At 35.4% G+C, this 27642-nt stretch overlaps 1 long non-coding RNA gene across 1 annotated transcript in view; it reads right to left on the reverse strand.

The window, feature by feature from the left end:
• Window positions 1-14368: 14368 nt before the first annotated feature.
• Window positions 14369-27642, reverse strand: part of LOC133534647 (uncharacterized) — a 40300-nt gene continuing 27026 nt past the window's right edge. Inside the window, exons 2-3 of the long non-coding RNA XR_009802070.1 lie at window positions 20073-20529; window positions 14369-19074 (exon numbers count right to left, since the gene is read on the reverse strand). This is a non-coding gene — a long non-coding RNA (uncharacterized LOC133534647). The remainder of the gene's footprint in view (window positions 19075-20072; window positions 20530-27642) is intronic.

The following is a 27642-nucleotide window of genomic DNA, read 5'->3' on the forward strand; positions in this document are numbered from 1 at the left end:
CGTACCGAAAATAAAATTTCGGAGCAGCCGAAAGGTTCTAGAGTTTTTCAGCCGTACCCAAACCTTCGACCGAAACATGATTTTTATGTCAAACTAGCACTCCTATCTGAAACTTTCTTAGTTCCATAATCACAAAAATCGCAAATAGTCTTACCATCGAAGAAATAATAATTTATAACAAATGTCACTTCCCAAATACCAAATTACTTACCAAATTTATATTCTCATATTAGATTATATCCACAATAGCTTCGATTAACAGTACCCCTAGTGTAAATTTGATCGACATCATAACGTGACGAACGCGTTTGCGTTAAGTCTCATTTTGTATAGGATTTTGAGTTTCCAAAACGTCCCGCTTGGCGCGCTCTTTCTAAATCCAATACAAAATGAGACTAAACGCAAACGCGTATGTCACGTTTCTAAATCGAATTTATTTACACTAGGGGTACAGATTAGGGTCGAAGCCGGAAAAGTCATCTGTGTGGAGCTCTACTATAAGATAATTAATTATTATACTAACTTACTGTTTTGAACGCCTCCACTAAACATGTCTTAGAATTACTATTTACACGTCGAAGATAATACAATAATTAACTTGACTTTTGTCACTTGCAAAACTATAGGTATTAAAACATGTTCTAAACAATTCCTCCGAATCGCGTCCTATTACCGCAACTGTTGCTGTTGCGGCCAGTGGTAATCAGTGGTCGTTCAGTCAGACACACTACCTCTCACTTGAGGAAGAATGGTCGGGCGCGTTGCCAAATTGCTTCAAGCCAGAAATCTGCAAACGGAATGCAGCGGACCGACTGTTTTCCAAACAATGCTTTGAAACGAATGAGTTTTGCTCGACAAAAGAGAAACCCCGGTTTTGTGTAATAAACGGAACGCTTTTGCGGTTATTTATTTTATGATCGCTTTGCATGCACTTTTGCGAAAATTTGATTTGTTAAATAAATTTAAAAACGGGTCACACATTATGTATGTCTGGTGAAACTTCGCAATGGCTACCTAATACGAGCATTAAAGTTGTCGTCGGGCAGGTATCGTGACGACGCCTGAACTCCGGGACGATTCAAAATATGTCGAGCATTTACTGACAAATGCTTTTGTGTATCAGATTAAAAAATGATAGGTTATTAATTTTAACACAAAGGTATTTAATGGCACAAGTAAAAATAAGTAAAACATACCTAATAAAAAACCCTTAAATTAAAAACTTATAAATAAAGAATTTGGTATTTTGACAACATTATCAGTTTTGATATTTTTTTTTTGATTTATAAAGAAACAAACAGTCATTCAATATCATTAATCAGTAGATTAAGCAGCAGTAAATAGACCTATAGTTTCCTTAATTTACATATCAAAATATGAAGCTAATGCACTTTTTATATACAAAAAAAAAATCGTATATAAATGCAAACAATTTTTACAATACTTTAAACAAATATCTACAGCTTGTCTATATATATAGTACAAGTTGATTAATACCTAAAAATAAAAGTGAACATCAACGTCATGTGAAATTTAAGCTAAATAACAAGCAAAGATATATATATCTCAATTATTAGAAAAAAATATGCTTATTTAGGTATTCTTTGTACATATTATGTGAATGCTTTTTTCAGTAAAGTAGTTGTACAGTTAAATATATCCACATCTGTGAGTTTTTCATTATTATTAAACAGTTTACAAACACGCTTAATAAATGCATTACTAGCATAACGAGTCCGACTGCGAGGAATAGAGAAAAGGTATTTTTTGCGACACTGGTGCTCTCGTCTACGCGGAACTCTGAAACTTATTTTATGAAGCAATGTAGGGGCGTCTAGTACTGAGTGAATATATAATTTTGAAAAGCAAAACAGAGTCTACTGCATCACGGCGGTCACTTAGTTTTTGTATCTTAAAAATGTGTACATGTATCCGTATAGTTAGTGTAAATTTGCCCAGTCCTAAACGCGAGTGATTTGATAAATTTCTTTTGTAATAAATTTTAGGAAACATAAGCTATCTCGATCAAACTAATTTGGAAGTAATTAACAGCCTTATCGAAACAAGCAAAAAAATTTACTTTTATTACTACATGAAGAATCTGGCCACAAAAAAGAGCATTTCGCAAGATCAAAAGTATTTTGACAATAGTTTTCGTTCCATTGCAATCGCGGACGGGCCACCATAAGATACCTATTTCATAAATAAGTATATTAGTAGAGTTTCCTTAATATGCTAAAACGAAAAGAATATACAAATGATTTAAAACAAGCAACTGCAACAGCAGCGGCACTCAAAAAAGGCAAGTCGCAAGCTGAAGTTTCTAGGACGTTTGGAGTGTCACGGCAGCTAATTAGTGTATGGAATAAATTATTCAAGGCTCGAAACAGTGTCGACAATACATAAGCCTAGAAGCGGTCGTCCTCGAAAAACCAGTTCAACAACGGATCGCGCAATTAAAAACCTGTCCGCCGTAAACCCGCGTAAATCGGGCGTAAAAAGAAAACTACAATAAAGATATCCATGTTTCTTCTGTTAAACGACGTCTTATAGAGCACCAGTTACACGGCCGACGTCCATCTAAAAAGCCGCATATTTCGGCAAAAAAATAAGACATCAAGGTTAGCGTTCGCTCTTCGTCACAAATCGTGGACAAGTAGTGAATGGTCAAAAATATTATGGAGTGACGAGAGCAAATTGAATTTGATGTCATCGGATGGCATTAAGTATGTGCGACGTCCCCAAAATACACGTCACGATGTGTGATACCAGGTACCAACAGTAAAGCATGGACCACCATGCTTTACTGTTGCTTAACCATAACATTACGACCAGGTAATGTTATGGTTTGGGGAAGTTTTTCACGCCACGGGGTCGGCCCTCTCGTAAGAATTGATGAGATAATGGATCGCTTTGTGTACGAAAACATAGTTAATACACATATGATACCTCATGCCAGAGAGAATATGCCTCCTCGCTGGGTTTTTCAGCACGATAACGACCCTAAGCACACATCCAAACTAGGGTGTTGCTTAAAAATCAACTTTCGAAAAGTCTTTGTCTCACCCCGCCATTTTGTTCTAGTACCCCAATTAACGGATGCTATTTTTTTTATTTTTTTTTTAAATGAATTTTAAGGGTCGCTACCGCTTGGTAAAGTTTAGAAAATAAACGTAAGTTAGGCATTTATACAACATGTCACAATTTTGTAATTATTTTACTTTTTGAACGTAACGCGATGTAACAAGTACGGGAAAGTCCCGAACAATCGCCTGGGAATCCCCTTTACTCGATACAACCCCCAGAGGCAGAAAAAAATTAGTTTCTACCGATTTGGCTGTGAGTCTAGATGCCGCTAAGTTGAGTCACAGAAAAGCCGCTATTGTGTTAACAAAAACTCTGAAAAATGTGGGAAAAGATCCTCTGGAGTACAGTGTGAACTATTCATCGATCCAACGGCTGCGAATGAAACATCGTAAAGCTGTAGCATCAAACTTGAGAAAAGAATTTAAGCCTGACGTTCCTTTGACTGTACACTGGGATGGGAAATTAATAGAAGATATTACAGGACACGAGACTGTAGACAGTTTACCAATCTTGGTTTCAGGTCAAGGAGTTGATCAGCTTTTAGCTGTGCCCAAGCTTGATCGAGGAACTGGGGAGGCGTGTGCTTCAACTGTTTACGAAACTGTAATGTCGTGGAACTTAGAAGATAAAATAAAATGTCTTTGCTTTGACACCACTGCGGTAAATAGAGGGTTAAGGAATGGTGCTTGCATTCTGTTGGAACAAAAAATGCAAAAAGATATGCTTTGGCTGGCTTGCCGCCACCACATTATGGAGATTATGTTGGAGGCAGTAGTAAGTCAAGCTCTTGGCCCATCAAGTGGACCAGAAATAAGTCTTTTCAAAAGATTCAAATCAGCTTGGCCTAAGATTGACCAAACCAAGTTGAATCGTGTATTATCCAATACACAAGATTCCTCTGGTGTACTAGATTTCGGTCAAGACCAACTGAACAAATACCAGCCACGCGATAACTATAAAGAATTGTTAGATCTGACTATAATCTACTTAGGAGGCGTGCCTTCAAAGGGAATACCATTTAAAAGCCCCTGCTGGTCTTCATCGGGCTCGATGGATGGCGAAAGCCATCTACTGCTTGAAAATATTGTTGTTTGCAGGTCAATTCAGATTAACAAAAAAAGAAGAAGCCAATGTGCAGCAAGTGTGTGCTTTTGTAGTCACGATCTACGTAAAGTACTGGTTCAGCTCTCCGTCTGCGTGTTCAGCACCTAAAAATGACTTGCAATTGTTAAAAGACATTAAAGAATACGAGCGAGTTAACAAAAACGTGGCTAAAGTGGCCTTGAAAAAGATTCTGGGACATCTTTGGTATCTCTCAGAAGAACTGGTGGCATTAGGGTTTTTTGATGACCACTTGCATCTTGAAACTAAGCAGAAAATGGCATCTGCTATACAAAATGAAGGATTAGAATACACACCTAAGAGAGTAACGTTATCGTCAAGCGACATAAACCTAATCAGTGAGAAAGAGTTAGACAACTTTGTGACAAGCAACACGATGCGGTTTTTTGAAATCATGAATCTCCCGACTGGCTTCTTGCAAAAAGACGTAGAATGTTGGTCAGATGACCCGGAATATAAAGCTGCTAAAGATGTAATCAATTCAATGAGAGTCGTTAATGATACAGCAGAAAGAGGCGTGGCATTAATTGAAGAATTCAACATGTTAATTACTGTGAATGAAGAGCAAAAGCAGTACCTTTTGTTGGTTGTGAATGCCTTCAGAAAGAAATACCCTAATGCGAAAAAATCAACTTTGGTGTTATAAAAAACCCTAAACTGCTACTGAAACATTTAATCACTTGAACTTAGGCTAAATTGTCAAAAATATTGTAGATTTTAATTAAAAAATCGTAATATATAATTGTTTCTTTGAACTGGTTTTTCCAAAAACTTTGACGGGTGGTAGCGACCCCTAAACTTAGTGTAAAAAAAAAATAAAAAAAAAAAACATTCGTTAATAGGGGTAGTAGAACAAAATGGCGGGGTGAGACTTTGATATTTCCGATTTTTTTTATTTTTTGCCAAATAAGCAACACCCTAATCCAAACATATCCAGGCTTTCCTGAAACGGAAAAAGTGAAGGTTTTTGAATGGCCGAGTCAAAGTGCCGATCTCAATCTAATAGAGCATGTATGGGAAGAACTGGACCGCAGAGTAAGACGCAGAAATTACTCTACAAAGAGGCTTTTTTCCAAGCTCTTAAGACAGAGTGGGAGAACATACCTTACGAACGTATACAGAAGTTAGTTGATTCGATGCCGGCTCGATGTGCTGCTGTTCGGAGGGCTTTTTTTTTTGCAATTTTACCACTGTGACTAGGGAATTTTATATACGTGTCAAAGTACTTTTGAGCGACTAGATTAGTGAATTTTAAGTTTTTCTTTTATGGTTGTTTTTACTTTTAAGAAGAATAAAATCTAAAAAACTATGCCTAAACAGGCTGACTTAACGTACGAAGAAGTAATGATTAAATATTTACTGTTTTCTTAAAATTATTTAAATATTTTTTTCTGTCAAAATACTTATGATCGGTACTGTAAGTCGAAGTAGCTCGGTAGGGTACCCAGAAGGCTGGGCGCATTGCCCCGCTGGATGGCAATGCTGATCCGCTGGGAAAAATATTGGCCAGCCCTCTGGTCACCAGAAGCCTCTATAAGGCGCTTTGACAGCTCCTCATAGAGGCGATGCGTGCTAGGCTCCCAATGCCCCAGGGTTTCTACCCCAAACGCCGCAAATATGTAGCTACTACCTAGTGTGACATACTTGCGACGTTTGAGGCTTTCGGCCGAGGATGCAGCGTCACCAGCGCCCACTTTGGTGCCTGGAATATGGGGCGGCGCCATGGTATCCACACAGGTAGCGTCCCAGACAAGTGGCCGACTCATACTTCAAGGCACCAGCGTCATTCCGCTAGGCCTCTTGCCATCGACCCTGGGCAGACCGTTGAGCTCGAGGACCGCGGGTACCTTGGCACTGACAAGGGCCGTGGTGGCCCAGATTATCCACCATAACTCAGCATTGGCACCGGTGGGGCATTGTTTGTTGATGCCCCTATTCTGAGACATGTGGCCAAACGGAATGTTGTATTGTCCAACAATGTGCCTAACGTTGTGGACGGTAGTATCTGCAACCACAGACCCGACTCCCATTCCACGGTCGCAAGAAGACGAACGCGATCTGTCGGACTAAGTGCCGTATCTAGGAGACGATTCCTAGTTAGACGACAGAGAGGCTCGCCCACTGCCTTTGCGAACATGGGTTGACAGGTGGGTCTGTGTCAGGGCATGTCAAAGACCATACGTTATTGGCCTCGGTACATTGCGCAGCCTCCAGGACCCCAAGGGAAGGGGTTTAAAATATCATTACATACAGCATTTTATAACATCCGGAGTATGTTATATTACGGAGTTTATTTCTTCTTCTTCTTCAGGCCTTATTCCCATCTCTATTTAGGGTCCGCTCTCCTAATCCTTAGTCTCCATAGTGGTCTTTTCCGGGTTCGTCTCTGGGTCCGTATTAGAGCTTTTGAGGTCTTTCTTTATGACGGATATCCATGTAGTTCGAGATCTCCCGCAATGCCTTGGTTTCGGTTCAAGTTCCAGCACTTTTCTTGTCATGTGGTCGGCAGGCCTCTTCATGACATGACCATACTACCGAAGTCGTATTTCTTCCAGCTTTTCAGGTATGGGCCTTATTTTGAGACTGCCACGAATATACCGGTTAGGTACCTTGTCAAGAAGTGTAACCCCTGACAACCACCTCAGCATTCTCATTTCAGCAACGTGAAGCTTGTCGGTTTGTTGTTTCTTCAAGGGCCAGCATTCTGCTCCATATGTCATAGCTGGTCTCACAGCTGTTTTATAAACTTTTCCTTTCACCCGTACTGGCATTTTTGTGTCGCACAGCACTTCAGTTAGGTCTCTCCATTTCTGCCATCCGGCGCCAATTCGGTTAGTGATATCAGCGTCAATGGTCGCGCGGTCACCGTCGTTTGCCAGTACGCTTCCTAGATACTTGAAGGTGGTCACGGTACTTAAGGCAGTACCTATGTTGGACGTAGAGCGTGTGCTGGATGTTGTTGTTGGAGAAGTTGCAGTGCATGTGTTCCATTTTTTGCCTATTTAACCGGAGTCCTGCCTTTACCAAAGCTGATCTCCATCTAGCAAGCGTACATTGGAGGGTTGCTGGGTCCTTGTCGATCAAAATTACATCGTCCGCGTAGAGAATATTCCAGGGTGTACGTTGTTGGAGGTTATTTCTATTTTTTTTTATTGAATTAGAAATTAAAATATCATCCACTTTTCTTTTTATTTATTTTTGTGGATTCACTTATTTTTTTTAACTTGTTCTATACCTTCAGTACTGGGTGTGGGCTAGGTAAATTTGAAAACCTACCTACTTTGTTTGCTATCGTCTGTTGGACTACGACTACGCTTACCTAATTGCTTCCTGACCGCTTGAGGTTTAACTTTTCCCGGATTGCTACTGAATTAATACGATGAAAAGTTTCACTGAGCCAGATCCGGCAACAAATCGCCAGCTAATATTTTTCATTAACCGAAGTCTTGTTCGATTACTTTTTGAAAAGCTTTCGTTAACTGATCGTTTAATTATATTATTATGTTTCGCTTACGGCTTCGCTGTTTTAGTGTAAGTACTTACCCAAAATGTAAGTAAATTAAAAATATGAAAACTGAATGCAAGTTTGTAGCAGAATCGGTTGCTTGCTTGCGCTAGACGACTTATGTTGCTCGCACAATTTGTATTGTTATAACTTACATGGAAATAAACTTCTCTTTTTAGGTGTAGTTTTTGGTCACTATTGTCCTGTTTTTTGTGACGATGAAATGTGTTTAAATATTGTAGGTCAATTGCACTAAAGCCACTAAAGCAATACAAATTATGTCATTACTACTTACTTATCGATACAAGTCTACGTTCTACTAGATCGTTCTCCTATAGCTGCATTTGTTGTGTATAAATGTAAGAAATTGACATTAAAAATATTTTACATTTTGAAACTTTGAGGTTTTTTAGGGTTTTTTGTTTAATTTTCACCTTGTTACGATCGATTGCTAATCTTCTAAAAATCCAATGCGTAATATTCTATATATATATATATATATATATATATATATATATATATATCTCTTTATGTACGTAAGTAAAACAAAATCAATGAAATTTACGCATCAACGTACATACAACTAGTTATGTCAAATATACTAAAGGTTACATTTATACTTATTTGTTTGTTTTTCGTAAAAAAATTTGGGTGCTAATCACCCAAAATAATCTGATTAGGTTTAATACTTTTATTGCAGTTTATCAAAATGTTTCCTACTAAAACATAACGTCGAGAAGTTTCTAAAACTGCCTGGAGACAAGTTTCTGCAACCACGATTAATCTATGGCGATAAGTCGCCGAAGTTTGCGACTGCGGCAGACGCAAACAGGGCCAAATAGGTTATTTATTTATAAATGTCGTATAAACTTTCGTCCCATATTTACTGTACTTATGATGTACATTAAAGATATGTGCCATAAACTTCCTGAACATCGCTTACCATGCTAAATATTGAGGCGCCGTGAATTCAGGTTCTTCTCTCACTCTCACAGCAGCGTGGGCATGAGCGAGACGGCTGTGCGTGCCCGGATCAGTGGATATCATTATTTTGAATTGTTATTTTTAATTAGTTTCAACTAAAAATGTGCATTTTTAGAAATAATTTTCATATTTTTAACTTTTGTGGTGTGGTGGTGTTCCAGACATTTGGGAGGCGTGCGCGGAGTCGAAGCTAACACATTATGAAATTTAATTTACACTGATCGGATGCTACCCTTGCCCGTGACATGGGGCGCACGCAGGGTGGAACTTTAAGGACTACTGAGAGTTGATGGAATATAAAATGAACTAGGCTATTTGGTGAATGCGACGAACTAAAAACTGGGCTTAGGGATATGAAACCAGACGCCTGTCTAGTAAAATTATATATAATTTAGTTATTATTATTATTATTTATTTATTTACCACAGCGGTTTACATAAAGTAACGATGGAGAAATCATTCTTCCACTCACTGACAGTCTCACGGTAAGCGATGCATCTGGACGCTAGATTAGACTACCAGCTCGCATAGCCAACATGCCAATCGTTAACGCTCCGTGGCGTAGCGTTAGTCATCTCTCTGTATCACTCTTCCATATTAGTGCGACAGTGACATTAGCGTTTCGTTCGCTACGGAGCGTTAACGATTGGCATGTTGGCTATACGGGCAGATGGTTCGTCTTTTTGCCTTGAAGTTTACATTCATTACATTTTTGGTTAACTCTTCGTGTACATTTGTCAAAGATGTTATTGAATTAATAACCTTCAAATGATAAGTCAGAATTATCTGGAATGTATACGGGACAAGGCATATGAAAATTACAAAAGGTTAAACGCTATCTGAATTTAGTCGCATAGCTACCTACACAGCATTTTTACTACAGCACTAGAACAATAAGTATTTGCATATAAAGTGACCTGTTTTTATTGTTATCTATGATGACAAGCGAGCGTTAGTGCTAATAAAGTTGAATGCACGATTAAATGATTTACTCTAAAGCTAGTCTTTAAAATAAAAGTAGGTATCTAAGCATATAACCGTTTTCGGGTTAAAAATGTAAATCTTGCACGATAGAATTCTCGTCGCGTGCCAGCGATTAAATGCAGGTGCTACCAGTGGGAATTAAAAATAAACGTTAACCGAAATCACACAAAATGCCTTTTTGTTTCTGAAATAAATTGGCAGTCTTTTAAAAATTATAATGACAAATTGACAAATACTCGCCTGATATAATTTCACACTTATGAGGGACGCGTTTGCACAGGAAATTTCAGGAAAATTGGTAGCACACAGCATATCAAACATACATACATACATTAAAGCTCGAGTGATATCAGCCTTCTGAGCCCTCTAATTGAAATATTGGTTTATTTTGATACAAGTCCTAATAGAACGGTTATTGATATCCAGAGTCATAGTTATTGTTCTGAAAAGAATTTAATAAACCAAATTATGCGCAGTTTATTAGAGTGAGAGCAATTTTTTGTGAACAAAAGCGCCTACATATAAATTAACTGTTAGGAGTTAATTAATTTGAGCTAAAACACCAATTTGCGCTAATAATGATCGTCAAGTAGGTATGTGTAGCGTTTGAAGTTGTGTGACATTTATTTCATGGTACGCTTAAATTAATGAAACAAGTAGACTTGTATTGCTGACAATGCTGACTGTACTTCGTCTAATTTGCATATCTATCAAGTATTCTCTGCTAGACTTTTCTAATGAGCCTAAACCCGATGTATTTGTGTTTTTCCATCGAGGAGTTCCATTTGCCGCCTTCCGACTACACCGTGAAAGTGGTTCATGTGTGGTGGTGGTTGGTTTTAATTTTTTTAAATTATCCTACCTTTTGGAGTATATATGTAAATTGCCTTTAAGCTATTAGTAACCAAGTATCTGCCTAAGTAGTAGTTTTGCCGATAAACTAATGTTTTAAAAACGCCACGTCAGTAGAGTCAAACCAAGATGAGTTGGCAGCGACTTTGATAGCCCAGACGGTGCAGGTGTCAAGTAAACGCCATAATTTCATAGAAGTTTGACGTTTAAAATAACCGGTGCATCGTCTGGGCTATCAAAATCGTTGCCAACTTATCTTGGTCTGACTATAGAGTATTATAAAAAACTGACCTGAATCGTCTCAGAAGGTTGTGGTGTGTGGTGTGTTGACTATCAAAGTTAGCACTGGGATTCTTTGTCTGTCTGGGATTTATGTGTGTCTGAAAATCTTTACTTCGGTCGCCATTATGAAAATAGAATAGAAGAACAGAATGTCATATTAAATCATGAAAACATTCAAGAGGGCAACTGCTAGACAATATTTTCATAAGCCATGAAGATTTAGAGGAAAAGGTGAATTTCTTTAGAATGAAAAACATTTTCGACGATGGCCACAGCTCCTTCAGGTTCCTAAACGCGTAAATCATGTTTGGTGATAGCCGTTGATCGGTATATTTTGAAAATAAAAATAGGATTTCGTTACTTCATAATTATCATAATTATACAATTTCACTTCTCGAAATGTCGACTTATGTGTTATTTTGATTGTATTAATAATACTAAAAAAAATTGTTTTTTTTTATACCGAAAGAACTATTATTATTATATACCAATAAAGTGAATTTATTTCCCAAAAACCCATCGTTAGCTAATTACTTATATCTTTCTGCACATTCAAGGAGCTCATTACATAGAATAGTCCTTAGTGCCCTTTCCTTGTGTCCTTTCTGAATAAACGTGAATTTATCCTCTGATACCCAACGCTTAAGTGTCAAGGGTTGGATAACGCATTTTTATACCTTCGATTTACAATCTCTGCCCTTATGCCGATACTAACTTTAACAGCCACTTCAGTATTATTGACGCCATCTGCGAGTATACCATAACCATTTTATATCCACGTCAGTTTATCGTCGATTCATGAACTGAACACTCCACTTGTTTATATTAACTCGGCGGGACTGTAAAAATAAAGTCAGGATTGTTCTGCAGATTTATCACTTTCATTACGTTCTCCTCGGGGACTGAATGTTTCAATTAAAACCTCGTGTCGAGTTCTGAACGTAAAACGTTATTCCTACTCGTAGGTACACGCAGGTATTTGGATATTATTAACGAATGACTGAGTGTTTACGTTGTGATGTTGTTGCTTATTAGAACGAAGGTGCCGTACTTACAAGAACCTTACATTAAATGTTAGATAAAATATTACACATATAATTAAATAGGTACAAACATGGATTTTAATAGATATGCCAATATTAACCATTTTAGAGAAAGGTATGAACCTTTCTGAATTCCCCTGCCTCTATTCTTAAGATATCTATTTACGCAAAATGGAGATGGCGCCATTATGTTGGCCTATGAAAAAAAAGATTTTAATGATTTCGCCGAAAGACGCCTCGATTTGACATACCTATAAAACACGACTTTTTATAAAATTACTTTGTTTCCGTACAACCTGATACGTTCGAGGGTCGTGAAATTTGACGAGCCACTTTCAACTGGAGTTAATAAAGTCGTCGTAAACTGACATTCAAAAAATAAATAGGTACAAGGGACATAATGATCTTAGAAGGGATTTCCATTGGTCACGGTCCTGCGCGGCCCCTCCAGCTCCTTCCAGGCGAGGCCAGTTAATAGGCCAGGTGGTGTGGTGCAAGGCTGACTTGAAATCCTTTTTCCATGAACTTGACACGTGAGCCTTGCGAAACGCAACAAGATGTAACATCAGAAGATTTGAAAATAATGTGGTAGCAGCTTGTCAATAGTCTCACAAACGTTGAGCGCTGCATCCAGGTAAAGTATTTTCTGGGTGCGTAGCCAACGTGCCAATCGTTAACGCTCCGTAGCGAACGAAACGCAACTGTCACTGTTGCACTAATATGGAAGAGTAATCGAGAAAGATGACTACGCTACGCTACGGAGCGTTAACGATTGGCACGTTGGCTAAGCAGCCTGAAAAATTAAACGATGTTAGTCAAAGAGATTTGAATACAATAACTATTTCGCTATTAGTCTGCTTACTAGATTGAACACTCCTTATCCCTTAGTATACCGGGCGAGAATTGCGAAATCAAGGTGCTCGTTGCATTGTGCTATCGATTTACCGTCAAACTTTTGGCACAGGTGCTATCGGAGAAGCCTAAAATTATCTTGACATTTTATTGGCTGCCCTATTAATTAAAGTGGCTTGTAAGGAATTTTGTTCGCCCCTCCGTAGGCACTTGTTTGAGAATCGAATGGATTAGATTGGTATATAAATCTGTCTGAGGGTGGTTCTTAGAATATTAAGTAATCAATGGCAATTTACGTGATTGATTTTCTTATTTAGTTATTTTAGATTTTACTAAGTGCTTTATTTGATTTAGCAAGTAGCTTAGTTAAGCATCAAACAAACAGCCAGCCTTACATTAATGGGCCGCAAGTGGACTGTGTAGGTACTTTTACTGCTTACTTGAAATTTAAATTGACGGTTTGCAAATAAAACTTGCCACGTATTTAACGGGACAGCTAAGAAACCGAATTTGAGTAGTTAAAAAAAATAGTAATGGATACTTAGGGCATCTATTCGTGTGATGAGCATGGATATTTGTTCCTAAGTCATGGGTGTTTTCTATGTATTTAAGTATTTATAAATATTTATATATTATATATATCGTTGTCTAAGTACCCTCAACACAAGCCTTATTGAGCTTACTGTGGGACTTAGTCAGTTTGTGTAATAATGTCCTATAATATTTAATTAACTTAATTTAATTAAATACTAAAATTGATAGCTTGGCATCAAAATCGGAGCCTTATAATATCACAATATGAATGAAACAGCTAATGTTTTACTATAGGCAGGTACCAAACAAATATATTGTCAACAAATTAATACATAAGGACGGTCAGCTATTAATTTTCAAATCAAGATCTTTTAAAATATTTTGACAGTAAACAAAAAAACATACATTTAAAATTAGATCATGTTTACATTAAATACCTCTTTTCATCTTAGCGTTTTCTAAAAAAAAAAATAGCTAGACATATAAATATGATAGAGCTAGAGTACGTAAACATCTAACAAGACTACAAGAAGAGACACCTCCTCCTAGCCCAGGACCCATTTTATTCTATTTTGGGGACCACTATTTAACTAAAATTTAATATTATATCTACTACAAAGTCTATATAAAAAAAATCTAAACGATCATATTTTATTTTATTGTTACAACCGAATTTCGATATTTGGTGAGAACTTTCCAGTTTATTGGCGCTAAAATATTAATAGGCAACCAAATTATATTATTACATGCCTAATAAATGCTGCTGTTTATTATTTTTGATGCCGGAAAAATAAAAAGCTATAAAACTTTATCACAAATATCGACATCACGATGACCCACATATTCACTCAATTGCCAGGCTAATTAAATGACATGTTTGTATCTAATCTAGCCTCAAAATAAGCAAATTTAGAACTATGGGAATTAGGCAAAGAACAAACTGCTGTCACTTTACCCCACCACACTATCTATATCTAGTTTTAGTGGCAGGAAGCCTGTGCGCTTCTTTATTGCGAAACACGCCTAAAAGATTTTGAATTCCTACAGATATAGATCGCTCTCAGACAGTTTGCAAGCGACCTTAACCTAACGAGTAGGTACATCGGGTTAAATAAAACTGCAGTTCTGATATGACGACACTGCTGTAGTGCACTTTATTATTACATCAATAGTAAGCGTCTTTGGGACACTCGTATAACAACAAATTAAAAACAATATCTTCTCCATTGCTACATCTTATAAATTGTGTATATAATTATCACATAGTGTAATTTATTCCTGATTTACTTGTGATCTAAGTTATGAAAATTTTAACTCTATTTAACGGATACATTTTTATTTAACTTTAAATCAAACAACATTCTTAATTGATAAAATTTTGCTATTTCCATGTTAGCTAGGCGTATTATGGTTAGTTACGTGATAAAGACAAGACAAACACTCTCTTTTAAAGAGGCTGTTATCGATTTGGTCGCAAAAATGTTTAATTGATAGATTTAGCGCATGAAGTTGTACACCTTTTGTTAACTATTAGAAATAACAAGTACTGGTTTCTATTAGGACATCTTGTTATCTTTCATTTTAATCAATAATTATTTGAAAACCAGACTCACTTAATAAGTAATGTTTTTTTTCTGATGGACGTTTAGGTAAACGCGCGTAAAGCAGTGCAGCAGCGCAGCTTATTTTTAAATATCGTAAAGTTTTGACTGCTAAAAATAGTAATTTTGTATTACACATATTTAATTTTAATAAACTACATTTTTGTTATTATAAAATTGAAGTAGTATAAATAAAATTTAGACGAAATCAATTTTCTCCAGAAATTACTTCAAAACAAGTGACAACTTCTCTGAAAATCGACTTAATTTCAACGTAATTTTGGTAATTAAACTATCTACAACATTTGCTGAAACTGTTCTTATACATCATTTTGTATAATGTACTACCATCATTTATTGATAAATTTTTAAAAACTGTCCCTTTTCGTCACAGATTACCGGGGACGCACGCTTGCGACCTCATTATTAAAAGGCAAGATGAAAAAACTTGCTAATTGAAACTAATACTTGTTATTTAGATATTACGTAACAAAAGGTGTACAATTTAAACAATTAAAGCTATCAATTTTACATCTTTGCTCTAAAACGGTCACCGGGCTCTTAAGCAGTGATAGAAATAAAAGACGATACTTTATCCTGTCTTCTTCATACAATAAACGTAACCACATGTGCTCTTAAAAGCGCCAAGTGATCTATTAATGTATTTTTTCTCTTGTTTTTCATCAGTCACAAAAATAAATTATATAATAGAATTTAGTTTGATCTAATAAATATAATTAAACTATAGATCTATGTGTGGTATGCAGTTTTTTCACTTAATTCAAATGATATGAGAAACTTTTCGTAATACATGTATTGTCGTTTTTATTATTTATTATGATAATCTTACTTCTATCGCTTATCAGTAAATAGGTGCGTTGTAAGTACACACCAGACAGTTCTAATGCGGGATTTTTGTAAACATTACTAGCTTCTTTCTTGATTATTTTCTTTTAATCTATCGGATTTTTATTGTCACAAACGAATATACCCTCAAAAAAGATCGTTAGGTAATAGTAGTTTATCTGACTGCTACATAATGAAAGGAATTAAAATATGAGTATGGGTTTATGAAACGAACGAAGTGAGTTTTATAAAAGGATCATACCAGTGTTATAATGCTTAATTACGTACAGTTACATACACTGCTATATCTACATACATATTATAAGTTATTTATAATATATTCAGGAATCGCATATAACGGCCGGCGTTAGGGTATCGTTCCTCTCTTGATTAACTCGCGAATTTGAGGTGGCGTCTTCGAAATATCCTTATCGCTCATTATATTTATTTTTTTTACTATATGCAGTGTATTTATAAACAAAAAAAAGGAATTTTATGCTAACTTACAAACGAATGTAGAAAAAGTATCGTTATTTAGTTAGGTTTGCAAAACTACTCTTCTCTCTTAATAAATGCCATTAGTTTATCGTTTCTGAATATATTATAGGAAGTTAATGATATGGATGTAGATATAAAACTTTAAACAAAACTAATAAATAGTTCCAAAACTAAATTGACATGGTACCCAAGCCGAAGCCGATGGATTTTTATCATGCATTTCTGGGGAAACTGAAGCAGAAAATAATATATGAGTTTGCTGTCGACTTATAAGTTGAGCAATTTGTTATAAACACGGTGTTTTTTAACTGAGTCATGATGAAAAAAATGTTTCCGAATCCAGAAAACATTAAAGGTACGAAATCAGATATTTATGTTAAAATCCTTCTGGATCTCCAATACGTTCATTAAGTAGTAGGTACACTAGTTCACACATAGTTTTAGAAATCAAATAAAAATATAGCCTTTCTCATCCGAGCTGTAAAAAGTAATCTACTATGAATGTCTCATAATCATCAGCTTAGTAAGTGCCGACGATTTAGGGTAGACTATTACCTATACAAAATACCGAATGACTGTGCAGTAGTCGGGTATGAAAATACTTTACCTTTTAACCAACATTGAGAGAAACAAATTTATGACAACTTTGTGTGTGAGATAAGTTAAATATTTCAAATGTCAAGTTGCAAACACATGTATCCTTACTATACCTATAAATAATTTGTATTATAAATGCAAAAGTAATTGTCTGTCTGTGTGTCCGTTACCTCTTCACGCTTAATCCGCTGAACGGATTTGGATGAAAGTTGGTATGGAGATAGTTTGAGGCCCGGGGAAGGACATAGGATAGTTTTTATCATTCATTATTATTATCATTCCACGCAGACGAAGACGCAGGCAGAAGCTAGTTCATCAATTTTTTATCCACAATAATGGTGCGACGTAAAAAAGTTGTCACTCACTTGTTCAGATTCAATAAGGCGCTACTGGTGTAAAGAAATGAACACGCTGCACTTTTCGGATGGCAACTGCAGCTGCTGCTACTACTGTTGCTACTTTACTGCTGCGGTCTTGACGCGGGCGCTGTCGCCGTCAATTTCCATAGTGAGTTTCAGAGTTGTCTAGTTCCCATAAATGAGTAAGGGCTTGAACGTTAAAAATCGCGGCAGTGATGCGGCTACCAAAGTCACTCATATTATCAAGGAAATTGTCAGTGGCAGCGCCCGAGTGAAGGCCGCAGCAGTAATATCGAAACATCCTAAACGCAGCCGTAGTTGCCATCGGAACATCACCTATATTCTGATTTTAAGTGTATTTAAATTTCAGAACTCTGTATGTCCTGCATGTGTATACGGTATGTTCCTCGTGAAAAACCGTATTCACATATATATATATTTTAAAGTAATAGGGCGAAATCTTCAGTAGGTATGCCTGTATAATTAAGATAGGAAATATAACTTTGAAAAGTGGTTATAAATAAGAAACGAAATGTTATTTCCAAATTACGAACAGCAACGAAAAGCAATAGAATTGGGTTAGCAATTCAATTGGTAATAATTTCTTAAACAGTTTTACGAGTACTTATCTGCTTATTATGCTTATCTGTAGGCATCATCATCAAAACAAAAAAGAAATGACACATAGAAACATAATGTTTGATATAACTCTTAATTCTACTAATAATTTTCGTACGGAAATGTCTGATGTATGAACATTTACTCATATTTTGAATATAAACTAAATATTACATACGTTGATAAAAACGAGAATCTATTCCAATGTAGAGAATGATTGATGTTTCTCTTTAATTCATTTTAGATTGATCTTTTGTTATCCAATAGTTACATCACTTTATTTAAGTGTCTAATAAAATAAAAAATTAAAAACAGCTAAGTTTTACTTATAAATGGATTATTGTATAAATTATACTCAGTGTGAAACTTACTTCAATCTGTCTTTATTAATCTTAGTCATCGTCAAAATTCTATTTAAATTAAATAGTCTGGATTATTTAGACACTTAATTGATTACGAAATTTAGGATTGATCACTTACAAAAAGTTCTAAAGAAAAGAAAGAAAACAAATGTGAGGTTATTCATCTTTGAAGCCTTTGTCGGCAACAGGGTTCTAAGCATTTTACTAGATTCACTTTGCATTTTACTTCCAAATAAAACTAGGTACTCAAATCTTAATTAATAATCAAAATAAAATATGTATAGTCTAATATGTTAATAATTTATAACCTTTACAAAATGCCGGCTTAACGTAGGTATAGCATACAATTTTAGTTAACTATTAACATAATATATAAACCTTATCTATGTTACCTATAATTCAGTCACATTTATTTTAAAGAAGCACTTGCAAAAACATGAAATGTGAACACTTCGCGTTGAAAGTACCTTGGGTACGATAGCAAAAGAAAACAACGGTGATTTGTAACAAACTTGCTTCTACTGTCTGTGATACTTAACTCGAGGGCACGAAATATATTGGGTAGGCTAACACAATAGAGATCAGTTTGCTAACTAATTTAAAGTTTACCAACAATTAGGCGTTACGTGTTATAACTATATAATCGGTTCCTTACTCCATAAATGTATCTACTTATATCGACTCAAAATAACAAGTAACTACTTAAATATCGCACTTGACGCAAAAGAGCGTATCTGTAAATATGTTGGTAGCGCTTTGACAAACCTATTGAACAACCGAGTCATTTGTTAGTACATACCATTCTCTTGAGTCCCAAAAATTCCACCTTTTAGTCTTACGTAACAAGAAATTTTACTTATACATGACGATTTGGTAAAAAATGCCTACATTTTGTTTTTGTCATCTACATTCTCATAAGGCTTCTTCGTAATAAACTCCTACGTTGATCTGAAAAAGACGAAACATAAGTTATTACGAGTATACAAACCAAATCATACACAAACTGTTAATACCGGCTTTAGCCTCCGTGTAAAGTTATGAGGAAAAACTATTAGATACGATATGAGAAGTTTACTCCATGTAATAACTTACAAATATACGAATTGGGCAATATTTCGATGACGATGTATGAAGTTGATATTTTTATTGGGTAGCTTTGATAGAACCCGATATTGGGGTATTTGAAGTATACTTCTATAGGTTAGCCTCTAGCGGCCCACTATAAAAGAAAATAAAAAAGGATATATATTTATATGTATAATTTTTTTTATTAAATTACAACGAAACAAAACAAAAGACACTCTGTTTCGTTTAATTAAGATTTTAATTTCATTGGAGGCAATTTGTATACAAGATGTCTCTACCATTTGGACATAGATGAATAGGACGTGTAGAGATAGATACCGTTGTTTTCTAACCTATGTTCAAAGTCGCATTCCAAGCGCACGCTACAGTATTAATGGAGAAATTAATGATTTAAGATTGAATACTTTCGGAACAGCCTGTATGTAATTAAAGAGTATGTTATGTCACTAGAGTCACTTTAATCTTATCGTCATTGTGAACGACTATTACAGTATGCTCCTATTTATTGATGATTTATTTTCATTAATTTAACTTTTAATTTTTTTTTTATGTTTATCTAATCAAATAATTCCTGAGAAGGAACTCTACTTTGGACCCCGGTCAATGTCCAGAGAGTAGAAACACGTTGTATATTATTATGATACAATAATATGTAGTTATTGTCGATATTGTATCGCCACAAAACTTAACCGTGCCTATACAGTCATATACACACCTGCAAAAGTGTATACCCACTCTATGAATGGAATTAATTCAAAAAGTTTGTAGACACTTTGCAGTTCGCTGTACATAACAAAAAAGTTTGGTAACTATATTAGTAATATAATAATACAGTATTACTCATAAAATTAGACACTTACATATTATTCAGTGCTTATATTACACCACGTGTATAGGACACCCGTCTTTAGCATTAGCCACGTGGTCCAACGGTGGTGGAATGACGACGTAAGTGTCGCGGCTAGTCGACGGCAGGCAATCGTCATCGAACAGCGGGGGCGGCGGGATGACGTCATCGTCCACCTCCTCCTCAATCACCTCCTGCCTCTTGCTTTTCCCAGGCATGTAGTTCATCACACATGTAACCGCAATTAGAAACAGAAAAAATATGAACACTATATCGAACATGATTAAGAAGTTTAGCATTACAAGTTGCATCACGTTAATCCGGAACTCCCTGGTTGCATTCTGCGCGTTCTCTTACTGGGTAATCATTTTCGTCATTTAGAGTAACGTATTCTGCATCTTTAAGCATTTTTTCAACATTGTCTTATGAAGATTTAAACACCACCGCGCTCAACGTTACGGCTCAGGAATCTGCAACAAAGAAGAGCAATTGTGAGTTTTTTACTGCTTATGGTCTGCACAAAGCGTCAATTAGTAAGAATCTTATTGGGAGTTCAGTTTTCTCACGGTGTTTTCCTTAACTGAAAAGCGATCGGTTCCAAAAAAATCATTTTCGAGCCGGGGTTTGAAACCTCGACTTTCGGTTTAAAAGTCGTACGCCTTATAGCTAGGCTGCTAACGCTAAATTACGTCAAAGTAACAAAATTAAATAATAGCTTCAAATGTCTCGTGAATTTAGGAGAGGGGTGGAAAATTCCCCATTCCCCAGTTAATTATCCATTAAAATGATTTGCAAGGTTGGATCCTCAGCCTGTATACATTTCAGTGAAAAATATTGTATCGCTAAACAGAACTTTCTCGCGATTTACAAAAACGAATACATTGGTTCGGTGCTCGTCGTTTTTGTTCTCGGCCCAAATAATTTATTGTTCAACCCTTCATTTGAATAGGTTTTTGTGCTTTTGTAGCAATAAAATAAACGATTGGCGATATGTCAAACGTTAAGCGTTTAATTTTATTGTTTAGCGATAATATTATGTAAACAGAAAAGGAAAAGAAATATTAGAATACATATTGTAGAGACATTCTTATATACAATTTGACTAAATCCCACGGTAAGCTTAAGAAGGCTTGTGTTGTGGGTACTCAGACAACGATATATATAATATATACTCGTACTTAAATACATAGAAAACATTCATGACCCAGGAAAAAAATCTTTCTAAGTAGTTAACTGAAGCTAAGAAATTATAATTTTCTTTTTACTGAATTACGATTAAGTATAGTGTATTAAAAAGTATTAACGAAGAAATTATTGTACTTTAGATCGTGTGTATTAATGGCAACTCAGTAACTAAAGTCTAATCCAAATTTATGCGGACTAGATTCATAAGTCAATATGCACAAATGTTACTAAAGTTGGGCACTGTTGTTCATATCATATAGTATTATCGATATTATTTAAAAAAAAATGCATGACTATCGTGACAATTCTCCGCTAGGGGCGCTACTGTCGCGTGGTCAGTTCAAGTGTCACTTTCAGTATATTTCTCATCCGAATGTTGGTAATAATTTTGAAAATTGTTCATTTACAGTAATAATGACAAAGATATACGATAAATGTGATTGATAAATGTTACGTACGGTATGTGCTATGTACCTATGGTAGTTCCAAAACAAGTCGCCGCTGATAAATTGAAGCTATTAGCTATTGATTGAAGTGGTTATAATAATTTTGTTAGTAGTATAGAAACGTAACAAATATACAAGAGTAAATATAACATTACAAACAAATTTCTACTTCTGGTAACATTTCTTTATAAAGTCTTTATTTCACATATATTTATTACACTTTGTAAAGATTTGATTTAAAGTATTTGCATTTTATTTTACACATTATAAAACAGCATATTCTATTGTACAAATTATGGGCGAAACTTTGTAAATATAAACTTTTTAAATTGCATCATTAATTTTTTTAAACTCGTTTATTGTATTTAATAAAGTATAAATAAATAAATAAATTTCGATTGATAATTATATCGGACACTTACGCAGATTAAATATGAACAAAAATTATCTGCTGCCGCAGAATATGGCATAAAGTCAACTTAGGTAAATAAACATACCTACTTCTTCCTCAAAATAAAATATACAATGTTTATTTATGCTGGTGTAGCAGTTTCTCGGAAAGCAACTCTCTTGCGATATTTGTTCGGCTCGCTAATATCCGCAGTCAGAGTTTCAAATAAAAGAGTGTTGTTCGAAAGCTATTTATAATTCCAATAAATTTCTGACAGCATAAAAGGTGTACGAGTAATAATAATACTAGCTAATACGAAAAGTATTAGGCACTTAAATATTACAATGGTTTTTTATTATTCCTATCAATGCCTTGTATTGAAATACTCGAAAGTAAAATTAGCAAACGCCAGTACAAAGGTAAAGGTAGTAAAAAGGTAAAGCGATGAAATACTACCGGAAAGTATCTAGGTAACACTGACATCAGAATGATATCTAAATGATATCATTTAGTTATCGTGCATTTCCCTCATAAGTGCATATAGCTCCTACTCGTATAGATCGTTCGACGTCTGATGCCGCCTCTCTTCTAATCAACCACATATACGATGCCTCGGAACACTCGCTAGATGCTATAGGTGTCTTCTGCGATCAGTCCAAAGCATTTGATTGTATGGAGCATGACACAAGCTGAAGTACTACGGTCTGTCAACGGAAGATCTAAGCCTTATTAAGTCTTACTTAAACCAAAGAACCCAGAAAGTGGTTGTAAATGGAACAGAGTCTACTGGTATGACTGTAAAGCTCGGAGTTCCACTGGGTTCAATTTTGGGACCTGTTTTCTTCCTTATTACATATTAATGATCTGCCGAATCTTGTAAAGCACAAATGTGAGATAGTCTTATTTGCTGATGGCACCTCACTAATTTACAAAGTTGACAGGAAACTGAGCGATTATAGCCGTGTCAATGAAACTTTGGAAGAGGTACTAGAATAGTTCACAGCAAATAACCTGCTTTGCAATGGGAAAAAGACGAAATCACTGACGTGGAGTCAGCTCGCCTAGTTTACTTCAATTACTTTCAGAGTATTATATCTTATGGCATACTGGCGTTGGGCAAAGCAGCTGACATAGAAACCATCTTCGTTCTTCAGAAGAGAGCAATCAGATCTATTTATAACATGACTGCTCGTAACTCACTGATACAACGATACACTTAACAAACAAATAATTTTTCGTCATTCTTTCGTTCGTTTGTAGTCGTATGCCACATCTGATTAGATGATTGAGCTTAATTCCATTAAAACACTGTTTAGTGCCTAACGTGTAAATAAATAAAGTTAGAGGCAGTAGTTAATTTTTTTCGTGATTTAGAGGTTGGGCACATAGTAAAACTTGCTCAGTATGACCTATATATCCACCCCGTAAAATATTGCAGGTGACTAAATAAACACCTGCATATTGAATTCGTTTTAAGTTTCACATGATGATAACTAGGAAACAAACCAAACTATTTTTATTTAATATTTTGATTTGTGTTCGGGTTGTGGCCAGGTGGCTTAATGGTCAATGCGTTAGCCGCATAAGCTGAAGACGCCGGCTCATTCCAGCTTCGGCCATTGGAGGGCCTCGTCACTTTTTCGTTCGTTTAAAACATCTATTTCAGTTTAAGCTTTTACATGATGGATCATAAATATAGGTGTTCATCAAACATGCTCGAAAAAGATCTTATTTCATGCAGGTGTACTGAAGTACAAAGGCCTATTTTGCTCCTGCGGGAATTAAGGATTGTGAAAATAAACTATAATTCCCTAGAGAGTTATAGCTTTTTTATGTCACTTATTCATACAAACCAAATACCTAAAACAAATCAGTTTTATTTTTAAAATACTGACGTTTATAATTTAATATTTTAGTTTTTGTTTAAATTTATTGAATTTGATTAATTTAACAGCCGTTTAAAATATCTTTACTTAATTTTCAATCGTGGCTGAATGCCGAATAGGTCTGTGCCTTCGATGTCTAATCTGTCAAGAAATTAAAAAATGGCGGACGAATGTTTAATGATGACCGTATTTAAGAATTATTCCGCTTAAGAATTAATTTTATTTTCGCAAGTGTGATGATAAACATTGTGTGTAACTCCGAGGGTAGTAATATTGTAAACTCGGGTCTTTAATTCCCTCCAGCCTGCAGCTGTCGAGAATTACTACACCCTCGTGTCCAAAATTTCTCTTACCCCCCTCGTTGCACAATGTACTATTGAGTACTACTTAGTAAATTTTAGTCTCTCTAATCGAAAATAATTACTAATTTGATAATAGGGTTGATTCCAAATTTTTAAACACATTGTATTACGTTCTGTATTAACCAAACGTTGCCCTAAAATTCAACTTTAACTCTAAAAACGGCTTTAAATATGTTATATTAACAAAAAATATTTTGATAGATGCTTTCGCGCCCAAAACGCTCTTTGAAAATTGTGTGACGTTACAGTTTACGATTTGATACATAACTATGTACATATACATACCGTAAAAATTTTGATACTCAAGCAGTAGCCATTTAGGTGGTGGGCTAGCTGTGTATGTGTGCGTAAAAATGTGTATGTGTGGGTTTTAACCAACTAATAAAATATGTTTTCCGCAGAGTTATTTTATTATATCATAAGTATTATCCATTAGCATTTATATGATGTTCATTTTTAGTGAAGATATCGAAGCTTTAATTAATGGCTATTCTGTTCCGCTGTGTAATATGTAATACAGTGTGTTCCTAGCCATTGGACAAAACCGAAATGTACATATGCATTAGGGTATTTAGAACCAATGTACAAAGTATCATAACAACCGGTGTAGCGGTTTCGAAGAGTTTAACAAATTACCATTTATTACTTTGGAGCGTATGTGTTAGTAGCTCCTAAGGTAATATCCTCAAATAATAGTATGGAACCTTCTTCGACCTTTTTGATTATCTTTTTTATTTATGACACTAATAAGCTTCTGACTTTTGAAAAATGTCATTATTATCAAATATTTCGAACAAATTGTCAAAAACACTGCCAAAGATTAACACAGTGTGTTTCTTTTTGTTGTCGATTATTGCTAATAACTTTTGTTCGAAAAAAAATTTTTTTATCTTTTGTTCTAATTAAAAAAATATTAACGTCAGAGCATTCCTGAGAAGTAACCCTACGTGGTATTTCAGAGTTTGTCCAATGGCTAAGGTCATCCTGTATAACATGATTAAAATCGACAAGTCCACATCCCTAAAAACATGCTAAAACATACACATACACATTTTTACACACACATACACAGCTTGCTCACCACCAAAATGGCAATGGCTTGAGTACCTATTAAATTTTGTACTGAGGACAGACAACAGGAGGGCCTCGGTTGATCGCCTAAGAACTGTCAACAGTGTCAAACCGAGAGTTGTGACGTCAGAATCATCAATGTCGTTTCGACTTGGGTCACGTGACGTGTGTCAAAAGTGATTATAAATTCAATATTTACAAAAATATGCTAATTAGAGGTCTACTAAATAAAGGTAGTTCAACATGTTTTTATAATCCATAAGAATTTATTGGGATACAATTCTGCCCTAAGATTTGTAGATGGAAACAACCATATTCAATGCCATTTATCACTTTTCTTTAATTTCACTTGTCCAGGTGTCTGTATATCTGTTATCAAATCTTACATTTACGGACAAGTACGAGCGATATGCACACGCGACTGACATCATATAGACGTCATTTTGATGCCACAATGTAAGTTTGAATTGGCCTGACGCTTCTTGTTTACGATCGTGCTTACCATTAAGTTGAGTTGATGATAGAAGTCGAAAATAGAGGCTCTGCTACAAATCAACGCTGCTAAGACATTGGTCTTGAGCTTGTTACAATCGTCATAATTTTCCAAACTTGAATTAAAAATAAAAACGTACCTAACGCAAAGTGTTCTTATATCATTTAATTTACCGAACCCAGGAACAAAATTGTATATTTTATGTTTGTTCTTAATAAACTTATTTATCATTTAAGCATTTTGATCAGAAAAATCGCCCCAAGTCGTATTTTCATTCATATTAAAGCAATAAATGATCACCTCTATGTTTGGAATACGAGTAGGTAGGTATATACCTAATAGCTTGCAAATAACTGTTCTTTACAATCAAGTAAATAGATAGGTAACAAGTAGTATCTTAGTCTAGTTACTTTTGATTATTGACCAAAACGAGTAGGTACCTTTCTATTTTACATTATTATCCCTTCCACCATATTTCCTACCAGCGGCAGAAGGTTCAATTGTCGTAAACAGGCATTCTCAATACGCACATACACAGCTACTGTAATTTCACGGCTTAACGATGCCAAATAACTTGAGTCACGTTATTGAATATCGATTACGGAAAAAGGAGCGCCTCTAGAAGGGCTAATATGACTATTTACGTAATAAATATTTAGGCAAAAATGGGCCAAAACCGGCCTGTTTTGGGTTTTGATGAGTCACCGGACTTGTCTATACACGCCTTGATAAATTGCCCGTCGGCGGCTGCCCGATCAGCCCAGTCATTAACTACAAGGTTTGTGTAGTTCCCTTACACGGGTTGGGCTTTAAAGCCTTCAATCTAATATAAGTTTAGGGTGTGTTGTAGAAGTGTATTAAATACCTGTAGGTACAGCTTAAGAATAGTTAGACAAACTCATTTGCGAGATGTTGATCTAACCGTGTGTTCGCAAGCGTTCTTAATTAGACCAGGTGTAAACAATCCAGCACAAATAGAAGGAGGAGACGCCTGGTGTACTAGTATGTTCATTACTTAGTCTCTCTTACAAACTATGGATTAAATTGTTCTTTATTTAAAATTTCTTGGCTTGTGTTAAATTGTTATAACGTTGTTGCTTAATAGGTAGTCTAACACCAATAAATGCTCTTTTGATTGAATGGAATAACAGCGTATATTTGCACGAACTTGATTCACAATTTTATTTGGATTGTTATTTAGTTCATTAATATTCTAGCGGTAAATAAAAAAAATGTGATCGCTTAGAACAGATTCTGTGAATCCCATTTTTATTTATGATTAATTCTCATTTTTATTATTATTAGGTACCCCAAAATAATATGGCTCTACCGATTGAAGACCAAGTTACAAAAATTATACTAAACATTCTTATACCTACACCTACAATAAAAACAAGTGACTCTCTTTTTAGATCTTGCGGGTTTTCCCAAGCAAAAAAGGGGGATGCTTCGCTCTTTTTATACGATGTAGCGAATTACAAGACGTGCTGACGATAGGAAGGTTTGATACCCTATAAACAATTGATCTGATATTAATTTCAATGCATCTTGCACGCAAATTAGAATGAGCAAAATACACTGAAATTATTGCCACTTCAAGTTAAGATTTTGAATGTGGCTTGAAGCTTGATAGAGTCTGATTTGAAATGTTTTCAGTTCAATATTACAATTTTTATGAGGCCTATTATTGGCGTTAAACGGTCTAGTTATGATGCCCGGCACGAGCCGGGACCAGCCCGCGGTCAAAGC

Source organism: Cydia pomonella, chromosome 2 (assembly GCF_033807575.1).
Source record: "Cydia pomonella isolate Wapato2018A chromosome 2, ilCydPomo1, whole genome shotgun sequence".
In the NCBI taxonomy this organism is placed as follows: Eukaryota; Metazoa; Arthropoda; class Insecta; order Lepidoptera; family Tortricidae; genus Cydia; species Cydia pomonella.